General features: G+C 41.7%; 1 protein-coding gene across 1 annotated transcript in view; it reads right to left on the bottom strand.

Annotated features, from left to right (window-relative positions):
- The window catches only part of GLI3 (GLI family zinc finger 3), a 427,034-nt gene that overhangs the window by 405,253 nt on the left and 9,010 nt on the right, over positions 1-12,771 (bottom strand). The gene's annotated exons all lie outside the window — the stretch shown is intronic.

Raw genomic sequence — 12,771 nt, 5'->3', positions numbered from 1 at the left:
GTAGAGTAACAGCCCTGGGAAGATATACAAAAAGCTGAATGTTTTGTTCAAACCCGTAAAGAAAAGAAAGAGAAGAGAGAAAAAGAAAAGAGGAAAAAGAAGGGGGTGGTGGGGAGGGGTGGGATGGAGCAGAAGAGAAAACAGAAAAGGAAAAGAGGAAAAAGAAGAAGGGGGGGAAAAGGCAAAGTCACCAGGGTCTCCTTAACACGGAGTTCAGCCACTAAACCCAGAGTCATGGATCTTTTTGCTCCTGCCTAATACAACGCATTTTTTGGTGCTGCTTTCTCAAATCCTGTCCTATCAGGCAGCGTCACTGTCACCTCTCAGTAGCGTTCAAGGAAGCTGAAGGGATTTAGTTCCTAAGCCAAATTCATGCCTTTGAGTCACACTGGAGATGAATCTAGAGGAGCACTAGACTAAAGTGGGAGAATTATACAATCCCTGAGACCACTCTCAATTATACCTAGATGTTTAAAAATATAAAGGGATTTTGAAGTCTAGATTTTGCCCTGGCCTATGGGAGGCAATGGAGAGGGTCAGAAAGGACAGAAAAGACATATTTTAGATGAGAAACTGAAGACCTATTTGCCTTAGTTTTAAGCGATGATTTTTTTTTCTTCTAATGAGAAGTTACTTTAGCTAAGTAAAAGGGCAGAAGGCATACGAAACTCATACCCAAAATCTGAGACCCCTCTCAAGTGAACAAGCAACCCTAAGGCAGATTATCCTTGATATCTCAGGGAGGGAGGGAGGTGTGTGTAGTAAAAACATAAGTGACAGAGGGTTCTTAGTTTGTTACCAGAAGGGTGGACTCCAAACCTACTCTAAACGTGCCAAATTCACCCAGGGTGATAGGCAGCAAGCTCTACAGATCTGCAGTATCGGCCAAGGCAAAATCTCAGCAGCTGGAAATCAATGCAAATAGGGCAATCTGCACTTGTGGATACTTGGGGCTGTTAGGGGTAGGTTGAAAAGTGAGCTATTACACATAGCATACACGGTGTCCACAAATGTCATGTGGCTTCGACACACTACAGATTAGTCTTATTCAGAGCTAATTACTCATCATGTGGATCTGAGGGAATTTCCTGTATAAACATAGTCTGTTATGCTGAAGAGCCTGCTCCTTGTCCCGTCAAAGACAACAGCAAACTTCACTGACTTCAGCCAAGCAGTAACAAGGTTAATAGCTGCAGGCTTCCTTAAAGCATAAGAAGCTTTAGCTGTGAGTGAAAATCAGGACTTGCTGTATGATATACTGAGCATGAGACAAAAGGATGTTTTTCTTTGCTGGACAATGGAAGCCCTTCTTTTATAGCAGCTGAGTTCCGTATCTGATCTGTCCAGCCAGAGTTTTAAAAAAATCTCACACATGCATGTCACAGCTATTGAATGATATTGTTTAAAGCTAGAAACTGTGAGCTGTTAGTCTTTAAAGAATAGGCAGACAGGCAAGAAATTCCACCGAGTGATTTATAAGCAGGTGGAAGAGAAAAGTGGAAACTTCTGTGAATCTTGGTCACCATCCAGCATAAGAGCCTTATTTTGATGGAGGGCTCCCTCTTCTGGATTTTGATTGAAGCATATTTCCCAAAGTCCAAACCAGTTTATTTTTTCCAATGCAACTGAAAGGTGTTTTCAGCTAGAGAACCGATCAAGGAGAGAGCCTCCATGTGCTCTCACAGCCCAGCAGTCCCTCTGCCGCATAAACTGAGGGGCTCTGGGCTTTGGGCAGTGCATCCAACTGCACCTGCCCCACAGACCTGCCTGAGATAGTGGGAGCTGCCGCTGAGGTTTGTGTTTTTAATTTGCATATTGAAATTAATAGATGTCCCAGGCACAAGATCTAAACGCAAGTTTTGGAGAACTGTATCACTAAGAAATAGCCTTAGTAGTTACAGTTCCTGGGAACTCTACTTCTGGACAAGAATACCTTCAAGCTAAGCAGCTCAAAAAGAAAAATATCTATTTGGCTGGAAGTTCTCCAGTGACATGAAAAATAGCCTTTTAGTCCCTTATACAAATCAAAATAGTCTTACACGAAAAATCCTCCCTAATCTGTGGGGAATTTCCTCCCCCATAGGAATTCCTTCTAAAAACAGACACTTCCTGAATGGCAGGTGGGACTGCTGGAAACTGAAACTGCAGCTTTGAGTAATTTACATTTCTTAAAGAGAACAACCTTTTCAGGCGGAAACCTGCTTCAGTGAAGATTTTCCTTTAGTACAGCCAGTGTTTAAAACCCCAGTGCAAATACATCTATAAGACCATGCTACAGACTGTTACTGTGGCCAGAGGAGAATTCATTATTTCAGAATAGGGTAGGAATGCAAGCAAAACTCTGAGTTTTGCTGGAAATGAAATAATAGCAATAATAATACATACTGCTTTGTGGCCTGAGAAAGAGTCACATCTCTGATTTTAGAGAATGAGCGCAACTGTGTGTTTTATTTAAACAGAATCATTATCCTATTTGAAGTAAATTTAGCAACAAGGATATGACAAAAGCTATGTAATCCTTTGTCAGAGAATCATATACTGTTCTTCCAGAGAGGTGGCAGGCCTTTGCCATCTAATGTTGCCACTGCCCACAAGACACTATTCACCTAGACCAGCTATTCCCTGGCACTTTTTTCCTGCAGAGTAAGCAAACAGCAATCAGCTCTGCCAGCATTTGGGGTCTACAAGATCCACAGGCCATTTACAGTGAGCTCCCAGACCAATCTGCAAGCCCCTCAGACCTCAGTTTGGGAACCACCAACTCAAAAAGCCCCATCTGATGCCAAATGCCTCCTGCCCTAAGTGCTCTGCAGCCACACTGAAGGAAAGAGTGCCAGCCCCAACAGGTTTGTCATTCAAAGAGATGAGATGTGTAAAGGTTATGAAGAAAAACAGAAGGAATGTGAGCTGCTTAATGCCAAGCAGTGAACTGGATGGAAAGGCAGGAGCAAAGTGTGGGCTTCTTGGGAACAAGCTCAGTGCTCTGCACAGAGCTACAGCCCTTAAACTGAGGCCACACTCACAGAAGGGGTCATAAAAAAGCATCCACCAGAACACAGCTACTTCAAGCGTATGTAGAAAATGATGCTTGGGGTAAGAGGTCCCCACAATTTCCAGCACTATGAAAAAATACAGGCAAGAACTTTAAGCCGAGTTCCTAACATCTAATTTATGTCATCACTCTTAATAAAGGTGTTGCTGCCTGGTTTTTTTCCCTTTCTGCTGAACTGAACAGCTATAAGTCTGGGAAAAATTGCCCTGTAGGGTTTGTGGGTTTTTGTTTGTTTTTTTTTTTTTTTTTTTTTTTTGGGGGGGGGGGGCGTTGTATGGGGTTTTATTGCTATTGTCATAATAATGTGAAGGAGAAAAGTTGTGTTGTATTCCTATTACTTAGCTTTGCCAGGAGAAAGATGACAGAAAATTTGACCAGCATTGTAAAAACACAGCTCTTGATTCTGAGAGAATAATTAAACAAACATATAAAAAGCCCCACAGTTTTCTTCCTACAGTGCTGCAAATAAAGAAATAAGCTCATTTTCAGACTCATAACTTGGTTGTGTTACAATAGATTGTTTCTGAGAAAGCAAGCAAAGGTTTTAGTCTCTTCCAGTGCACCCTAATTTATCTTTAGTGAGGCTTTGTGTTTATCTTTCCTTGGAGCAGAGTTGCACAATACTACCAACTTTCACCAGGGCTTTGTGCTGCAGTCCTCCTGTGTGTAAGAGTATCTGCCTGGGATGCACAGACCCTGAAGCTGGCTCCCTCCAGAGCAATGACAACATTAACTATTTGACAAACTCTGTGACACACAATATTAAAAAAAATAATCTTATTAAAACCAATAAAACAAACTAAACGGGCATCAGTCACGTGTTTAACTCTCCCACAGATAAAATTGGAGAGGACATTCTTCATCTTTTTCTTTCAGGACATCTGCCTCCATCTGTATTTCAGGTCAGCCAGTTTGCTGACAATGCCCAGTAATACACACCTCACAACAGGAATCAAGGCAATTCTTAAAATTCAGTAGTCCTCTCTGCTGGTATCTCCAACTTCTGACCAAGCTGAGTTTCTGACAAGAAATGAGGTTTCCAAAAATAACATGCATTCCACATCACCTCTCTGGGAAGCTATTGTGCTGCTTTCCTCCTGCCCTTCCCCACAAAAGGACAAGGCACTGACATAGGAAAATCCTACACCATATCCATTAGATTAGCAGGGGGGTTTATCATCACTGTTCCTGAGAGAAACACAGGAGTTCCATTCTGTCACACCCAGAGAAGCATCATTCAAGAATACAGTGTGGGGTTTTGCTGGCAAAAAACTTCAGGCTGGCAAAAAGGCCCTTTTAGCTGCAAGAAGAGCTGTTGAGTTGTCCCTTATTCCTTACAAGGTTCCCATTAGCTATGAGAACATGTGCCAGGGAGAGGTTGTTACTCCTTCCACATCTCTTCACAAATCCTCCTAGTTCTCTATGGCTATTAGTGGTGATGTCCACCCCCACCCCTGCCCCTGGGTGGGCTCTCACTTTTTCCCGTACCATCCTTGTAACACTTCCTTCTTCATTTCTTCTGTTGTACCCTCCTACGACAAACTTTACCAATAGTTCCTAATTTCCCATGCTTCTCTCCTCCACTCCCGCAGTCATCACCATCATTGTCTCCTGGTCTCCACTGGTCTGTGGCTACATCCTCTCTGTTGCTTAGAGACCCCTTTCTGCTCTTTCCTCATTTACCTCAGCAGGGTAGAGCAGGGCACTAGGAAAACAGAAAGCCAGAGAACTAGGAATACTGTCTTTTATGCCCTATATACCCAGCATCACCAAAAGACATAGGCCAAACCATCAAATACCATCTACCACCATCTGCATCCACAGCACAAGGGCTGTCGTGGCCCCAGAGCATCACAGCAATGTTATTGCTTCAACTTTGTAACAAAGGTAGGGATTTGGGAATTTTTTTTTCTAATCTATTTTATAAAATATGACAAAATAGTAGCTAATCTGTAGCTTTTTTTTTTTTTACTCAAAACAGGTACTGATGCCACAGGAGCTAAAGGAGCTGCTTCAAGTTTTTTGCAAGATGAAGTAAAACTGTCTCTCACTCTACTGCAATCCTACAGCCAGAAACGTGGCTACTGTTCTATAGTCCGGCAGCAAACCTAGGACATAGGAGTAACACAGAAACTGGTGGGAACAGCCCTGATCCTTCAAAATGGTAGAGTGCAGGGATATCAGGACACTGGGAAACAGAAGGCAAATTTAATGGTGATACGGGAAGCAAATGGGGAGGGAGGTGGAAGCAGTAAGCAGCCAGCAGAACAGCTGCATGTTAGAAAGTTTATATGAGGTTTGAGTGTAACCCTGAGAGCAGCCATCCCTAAAACTAAAAGAAAAAAAGCAAACCCAACCAAAATTAAAAACAAGGCAAAAAGCATTTTATTACATCTTGGGATTTTTTAAGGTCTGAGTTACAATCTCTGAACACAGAAAATCAGTAGTCCTATAGCCATGTACTACACATACCATCCTCGCTAGTTCAGGTATCCACATGTTGTAAGGTGTCATGAGAATAGGAATGGCTTTAGTTAACAGATTCCTTTATGACTGAGGGAGTAGTAGGTCAGCATCAACCTGACTTTCCTCACCACCTTTCATTTGACCTCAGCCAACACAGAACTCACACAACAAAATGAAAGACAAAAAACATTGTATGTTTTGTATTGTATGATCTCCAGGAGGGGGGAAATAAGTGAGAATTGTTAAGATATTTAAGAGACATTCTTCAGCTCACCATTTTAGAAACTTGAAACAAAGAATGCGCATTCAGTCCATGGACAAAACCCAGGCACAGGAGAAATATCGAGTCACAAACCAGTACATTTTGGAGACAACTGCATTTTCCATTTCAGACACCAGCATTAGAAAGCACTGGGCAGAAATCTCAATAGCAGGATAGAACACGGAAATGTGCTTTCATTTCCCTCAGAGGAGTAACTCTTAATTCTGGAGATGAGGGCTAACTCTTTCATCCCTGCTGTGATCTTGGCTTTGCAAAACTCTTCTGCTGCTTGCAGCAATTGAACTAGTTTCCCAAAAAATGCATGGTCTCTCTTACAGTTGATGTATTAGTACAGATGAATCCAGCATTCAGTACCAGACCTGATCCTAGGAAAGGTGCCTAGCCTCCCTCAGTGGGTATGAGAAGTTTCCTCTGCTGAACTGCCCTTTGCTTATATTTCTATACATTAAGAACAAGTTCAGCCAGGGACTTCAGCATGTTTTATAGTAGCTAATAAGATTGGACTTACTGTTTTCCACCCTTGCCTGGTGGCAAGGCTGGTGGTGCTACACTTTAATTCCCATTCTAATGGAGAGAAAGCACAATTTGCTAGGCAAGGTGTGAAATGCAGAAGGTTCACCAGAATATTAATTGCCTGTAGTCACCCTTAATTCCCTTAAGGTGGCCTGCACCAATTCTACTAGCCACATAAAATCTTGAGACTCAGTCCCTGAAACTGTTCCTAGCCACTCTGCTGCTTTCTGCCACCCTGCTTAAAGCCCTTTAGGACACTCAGGCCAGGCGTCTTCTCTGAGCTATGTTCCAATATTCCCAGTTACCTCGCAGAATCACATTTTGAGGTGAGAGTATGACATAGCACTTAGAACAGAGATATTCACTCCTTACCACCTCTTTAATTTCCCCCTAAGCAGTTAGCTACTCATTTCAATAGAAAGATTTCTTCCCAACGGGTGAAATGAGGAAGTCACTTCAACAGTACCTGGTACAGTGAAAAACAAAGCAGAAAACCTCTCCAACTTCCATTTTTCTTCATCATCTCTGTATTTTGTGCCTTTCAGCTTTAAAACCAGCTTGCAGGAATGCTTCTGGACATCTGTCATACATCTGGACTTCTATCATTATGTCTATCATACACATAAAATTACATTCAAATATCACTACGGACATTGTATAGTCAACCACTCCATCTTTAGGAAGTGGCAGATCTATGATTTTCCTGTGTGATGTTTATACAGGTCCTCTGAGCCATGCAACTACACAACATAAGTCTTCTGCTTCACCCAAAGCCCATGACATACTGTTGAAATAGAGAATGGCTATTTGGCTTTACCACTATTATTCAGTTTGTGGCATTAAAAGCACAGCCTTCCCACTGCTGATTAAGCATGGAATTAATGAATCCTAACAGGCTTTCCAACAGTACTCATCGCTCCCTTGTGGGAGTCCTCCAGCACATCATGAAATTCCCTAAAATACTTGCAACATGTGTGTTCATCTCTCAGTTCCACAGCTGAGAAATAGGGAGGTATTGAAAATGTACAAGTTATCACAGAGATCCAGAGTTGTAAGTACTGGATACAAAGCACAGACTTCTTTCAATTCAAGCACTTTGTTAAACATGCTTTCTGTGCATTGGAGGTCATTTCTGTGCATTTCTGCAGGTCAGCCCTCAAAGGTACCTTTAGCAGACATAAGGAAAGAACCTTAGTTTGAGACAGATGTGGCTGCATAGTTATGACACCAAATCTTTGTCTCCTTCATGTTCCTACAGATTTCATACAAGTTGCAAACAACAAAATTGTTATTCACTCACCCCCTTGCCATCAGGTAATAAATGAGCTCAATATCCTGCAGTAAAAATAACCTGTATAATGTAATTTAAATGATAGCATTACAATCAGGAGTCAAAGTGAAGTTGCAAGGATAAATTCTGACATCTCATAACTTTTGACTTTACAAACATATTAATGTTTTATGAACAGAGTTTTTTCTTTATAAGTTTCCTACAAAATGAACAAACCAAAAATACCAAAGCTTCTTTATGTGGCACCATACCAGCGCCTATAAGAGCACAAAATTCAGGTGCCACACAAGCTACTCTCACTTGTGCTACCCAAGGGAGAGAGAAGCAGTAAGAAAACCTCCTGCTAGTGCTACAGGAGGATGAGAGTGTGAGTTTCTCAGCCATTTCCAAAAGTCAAAGATAGAAATTCTGGGTTCTGCCCTGGATGTTAATTCAAGAGTTCACAGACCTCCTACCCGGGGTCTCCCACCATTCAGTTCGGCTGCCCCACCGGGTTACCTCCAACCTGTCCCTGTCTCAGTCCTTTCTAAGATGGGGACACAGATCAGCTTTCTGGGAGTGCATGACTTTTTTTTTTTTTTTTTTTTTTGCTAATCCATACTCTTTTCTTTGATACTTTTCCCAGTTCTGATTCAAATTTCTTCTCCAAACTCTCAGCCAATTGCTCTCAGTTCATTTCCCTCGACCTCCAGCAGATGAAGTCAAAAGACATACTGGTGGATCTCTGACTTGAGAAAAGAATCAGGTGACTTAGTTCTGCCCACATAACCATCAGATAGCCTTTCAAAAGGACAGTGACAGCAAAGGTAAAGGCTGGGATCTGGGCACCTTCTGGAAATCCAAGCAGGGAATGAAACGGAGGCCAAAAAATCCACAGTAAAAATAGTTTTTAATAAGCCTGAAAGGGGAAGGAGAGAAAGTTTCCACTGCTTTGAATAAATCAGACGCTTGCAAATCAGAGAACTACAAGTGGCCCAGGTAATCACCTGAACCTTCTCTTTTTTTTAGGTATTCATGACAGAAATTGCCTCCAGAAAGCCCCTAAAAACTGTGTTTCCCAGATACAAGGCTTCTGATCTGCATCGGTCTAGAGCAGCTGTTTGTAAAGGGCAATTCTACCCAAGCAGCATGTCTATGGTGTTGAATGCAAACCAGTAAGAGCAAGAAAACAGTCTTATCCCAAAACCTAACCCTCACTCATATTTGCTTGATGGAGCGTGCAATTTGACAGTGCAGCTACAGCAACTTCATGGCTGGCTGCTGCCCCTTTCAGCACATAGTCCCTGTCCTGCCTGTGTGCTCCCACCGTCTCACTGGCACTGGCTGTCTTCTTTTAGTTCCCTGAGCAGTTTCAATAGCAGATCACACAGTCTTGCACTAAGGCAAGGGTAGAAACATGCCTGTGATGATGAGAAATGGGGGAAGCGGGACCATCCATCCCCTTTTGGGAGCATCTTGTTGCATCTGCTTACAAACCTGCTGTCAGACCTAACCTTGAGTTCCATTACAGTGCCTAAAGTGCTTGGGATATATTTCATGAAAACAATAATGTAGGATTATTTCATACTATATTTTATAGAGATTTAAAATAGGGCTGTTAGAACTCTACTAGAATGCAAACTGTTTGAACTGATTAAAAACCCCCAAGAAGTCCTACATCCAGTTTCAATTCTACTTCCCAAATGGTTACCAAGCTTAGACTCTCTAGAGGTCAGCACAGTATCAAAAATAATAAGAAAAAAAAAATCCTTGTTTGATTGTTGTGTGTATACAGTGGACTTCAGTGAGAAATGCTGGAATAACCTTATTTTTGGTAAATTTTCAGAGAAAAAAAAACATAGCTTTTTTAATGTAATATAAAAAAGATTGAAGTGATGGTGTCATAATTCCCACAATACGACTTTGTAGAGAAAGTGACATTTCTAAAGCATTTGTTCATAGACAAGAATTAATAGTGCCTGTACTGTCCTGTTTGCCTGACTTAAGTGTCCATTTCTGTTAAAAGACTGTTGCCATTAACAATTAATCAGGACCTGCCAAGAAGTCAGATCCTGAAGCCCTTACTCCCCTTTGTTTTCTTCACATTCAGGGATATTTCCCAATGAATTTCTCAAGATCCAAGAATTTTGTTTGAGCATAATTGTGGCAAATTATGTAACAAATTCCCCTTTAGCCAGGTTAGGAAAGATGCAGTAAAACTGGAATAGCATCCAAGCATAGAGAAAAAAGTCTTCCTGTAGAGCTGCAAGGAAAAAAAAATAATCTAAGAGTTTAGCAATTAAACATTTACATGACAAAACTGACTTCCTGGGGGACTCCAGATCTTCCACCAATGTCAGTGAAGTAGGCAAAGCTGCTAGGCTGGGACCTTCCAGAAACCAACACTAGGCACAATTTTTGCTTCAATATTCATTTGTTCTATAAATTTGTTGAAAATATCTGGACTTTTACATTTCCCCTGGTACCTCTGAGAAAGAAAAGAGGGATTCGTGATTTTCCAGCAGATGGGATTCACAGGATTTTAAGTATATAAAATAATTGATGCTTTACAAAAAATGGTAGAAGCCAGGGAAACACACAAACTGCACTCCACATCTGAATGTAAGCTACAGCTAGCTATGGTACTTCCTAATCAAAAGGTTGCTAACAAATCATAACAGATGTAGCTAGGACTGCCAAGTTTGAACCTAAGTGTCAGGGCTGAGTGATGACACATTGACTCACCACGTTAGCTGAAGTATCATCCTTATAAACAGCTTTAGACTCTCTTTTATGTACATGTGACCAAGTGTAACGGAGTGTCGGTAGAGCAAATGCAAACAGCACTGTCTTTCATTAAAGCAATCACATACCCAGACACAAAATCCAAGACTCTGAGACCTCATGCGAATCTGAGTCCCTGGAGAATTTGGGTTTGCTGAGAAATACATATAAATATTATAATCTGTGACAGATATAATCTTGCTCCAATACTTTCCACTTTATTTAAAAGGAAAGCTACCTATTCTGTTCAGCCCCACAGTCTGGAAGTTACAAAGATAAAAGGACCTCTCAGCATGAACAAACTGCAAAATGTATTTGAAAATAAATTCATAATGACAAATGGCATTAAAGAATTTATTTTCAAATACATTTTGCAGCCGGTTCATGCTGAGGGGTGCTTTTATCTTTTGAACTGGATGCTGCTAGGCTGAGCAGAGATCAAGAGTTTCCTCTTAACTCTTTCAGTATCACATAAACAGCAGAATCCATCAGGATTTTCTTATAAAGTACTTACACCTGCATTAAACAAACGTTGCATTACAGGGGCTCAATTTCTAGTCCCAGGAAAAGAACCACAGCTTTCCCAGCCGACCATGACACCTACTTTAATTAAGTCAAAGAATATCTCTTCCTTAATATAGTCCCTTAATGCTTTTTCTCAACAGAAATCACAATTGTTCTGCTAACCTGGTTAGCCACAAATCGCAACAGCTTTACCTACTAAGTACAGCTGTGTAGGACCAGAATTTCCTGTCTCCCCAGTGGGAGTCAGAATCTTGCATTACAAATAGCTCTGCTGTTGAAAAGGGAAAGGCAAGCTCTGCCTCCTTCTCTGGCATCCATTCTGCTTTGTGTGCCTCAATCTTTATTGCAACTCAGTCACTTTTAATGTCACGAGATAAAGCCAGGTTGCTCCTGAAGTGTAGTCCATCCTCCACACCTGTGCCTTCCTACAGTCAGTACTATCCTTTCCCTTTGGGCATTCACACAACTGCACAGTGAGCCAGGGCAGAAATCAGCCTTTCAGTCTGGAGTCCTTTTTCAGCAAAATAGTTCCCCTGGCTTGCCTGAATGCATAGCCAGACAAATGTCACATAGGCAAAAGTCAGAGGGTGGGAACAAGAAGTCAGGCATAGGGGTATGCTGGAGAGCTTATTTGCAGCATTGCCAATTTATGTTGGATTTTAAAAGTAAACGCATAACTGCAGGTGGAAATACAGGTATAAGAGAAGCTTCGATATCAAATTCTAAGAGCCTAAAGAAAGCTGAGATGTGGAAGAATATACATTACCTAGGAGTATGTACCACCTAGAGGCTGCACCGTGGTGCAAACCTATCCATTATTTCCATTCCTGGCCTCACGCTGTTAACTATGGAAAGTAATATAACCAAACAACAGAGAACAAGAAGGCCCTCGAGAGAGACAGACCCTTCTCAATGTCACTGGAGTGATCAGGCTGTAAAATGTAATCCTGCCTCTGTGAAAACTCCGTTTCGCTTCCTCTCTGGGCAGAACAAGGAGAAAGTGAAATCATCTGAAGACAGGATGTAAGTAGTAAAAATTACAAGAGGAAAAAATTCTGAAATATTCATTTTTGCCCAGTTTGCTCTGTCTCAGGGAGGGGAGGTCAGAAGAGGTATTTTGGATCACTGCATCCCACCCCCAGTTATCCCCATCAGATCACATAATCCCTTTCATATATCTATCATGTCTCATCTTAAACATTTGTTCTTTTGGTTCATTATTCCCCTCTAAAGGCTCTTCACAAAATTATCCTCCTTCTCTCTTTTCCACTCTAAATGTACATAAAGCTTTTTGTCCCTGTGCCAGCACCTAAAACAGCTCTTCAGCTACAGTGTTTACCCTCCTGATGTGTTCACAAGCAGCAAAACACGTCACCTCCTGCCTTGAATTTGTTAGGCTGAACAAGCCAACATCTTCTAGTCCCTTCTCACAAGACAGGCTCTTCAGTCCCATGATTTACCAGGACAATCAGGAACTGAGGGAGCTCGCCTAGGGAGGCTGTAAGTCAGCAGTGGGGCACCCCAGTGCTCAGGCATAAATGCTTTCCCCGGGAGCCAACAGGGCGCAGATAGGCAGGAAACCACGCAGGCTGCCCTGCCTCCCTCTTTGGTGTCTATTAAATGTTTTGACACAGTAACACAGCAATGTTGAATGTTTCAGTGCTGGCAAATTAATATTTTCCAGCAGAAAACTATTCCACCCAAAAAACTCAACTGGCTCCATAAAAACTTTAAAACATCTCAATCCCAAAGGGAAGTCTGAGAAGAGGGAGTGAAATTTATGAGCTCTACAACCCACCTCTCTACCGATGGCAGGCAAGTAGTAACCTAAGCATTTAAAGAATCAAGACTGGCACAACCAATCCATACATTTCAGGC

This window comes from Falco punctatus (genome assembly GCF_963210335.1).
Source record: "Falco punctatus genome assembly, chromosome: 4".
In the NCBI taxonomy this organism is placed as follows: Eukaryota; Metazoa; Chordata; class Aves; order Falconiformes; family Falconidae; genus Falco; species Falco punctatus.
This window is presented reverse-complemented; position numbering and strand designations above follow the sequence as displayed.